A 1,211-nucleotide genomic window follows, 5' to 3' on the forward strand; every position below is an offset into this window, starting at 1 on the left:
ATGAACTTTTCCACGATATTCTAATTTATTGAGATGCACCTGTAATCTGACATGGACATATAGGCTGATAAATTTTTGAGCGTGACCCATAATGACTAATCTTATGCAAAGGGGGTGTTCGCAAACACCCTTCTGAAACGTAAAATGTCAAATGGGACACATACGGTCTCGTGGACTTAACGGACAGGCAAACAAGTTGAACACTGTAAGGCCGCAAGACTGCGCGTGCACATGAAGGGTGCCATTTGGGACAGGGCCTTAGAGTGTAGTTGGACCTTCAAGTTCCACTCATTAGTCTAGTCAAGTCGTCTCATCACCTTTATTTATATAGCGCTTTTAACAATACAGATTGTGCCAAATCAGCTTTACAGTATCAAATATATTTGATAAATAGTGTGTCAATGTGTAAACATTGTCATGCATTCGTTGTATTACCAATTGTAAAATAACCAACAAATGAATTGGGTAACACTTTAGAAAAATGGTCCGTTGTTAACAAGTAACTATGCAGGAAGTAATAGGTAGTACTACATTAACACTTAACTTAATACTATTAACTAATAGAGAAGCAAGATTAACTAAGCAGTAAGTAGTAGCAAATTTATGACAAAGGTAGTTCCTTATTAGATATTTGATAATTATTAAATAAAAATATCCTCATTGAGAACTACTTGTGAACTATGACCAGTTAATAAAGAATAACCAATTAATTACTAATCACAACAGTAACGTCTTAAAATTAACAATTGGGTTCTTTGTGGAAACTAATTTATGAATTTGATATCCCCCAAATAAGTCGGCTACATTTTAAAATTGTGACTACTACTCTTACCAAAGGATGGATGTTCAAACTTAAACATAAAATAATAATAAAAATGAAAATTCACTTAAAAATTTTTATAATTAGGAAGTGATGCTGACAAGCTCATGATTGAATTAGTTCACAATTGATCTCAGTTCAGTCAGTATCAATGTATCCCTCTCCAAAAGACCTACTGGTAAAATATCACTAGTGCTTCACACAAATGTATGACTGTACAGTATGTCAGATATAAAATATGTTAAATAACTTATTAATTTACTTGTAATTACTGAGGAGTTAACGTGTTTTTCGCTTTAAAATAATGGTCCAGATCACTAGTAGTTCCTAAGTAAGCACTTTAGCGTTAAAGTGAAAAATACATTAGCCTCTCACTAATTACTCAAGCGTT

Source organism: Sinocyclocheilus grahami, unplaced genomic scaffold (assembly GCF_001515645.1).
Source record: "Sinocyclocheilus grahami isolate Dianchi unplaced genomic scaffold, SAMN03320097.WGS_v1.1 scaffold6563.1, whole genome shotgun sequence".
NCBI lineage: Eukaryota > Metazoa > Chordata > Actinopteri > Cypriniformes > Cyprinidae > Sinocyclocheilus > Sinocyclocheilus grahami.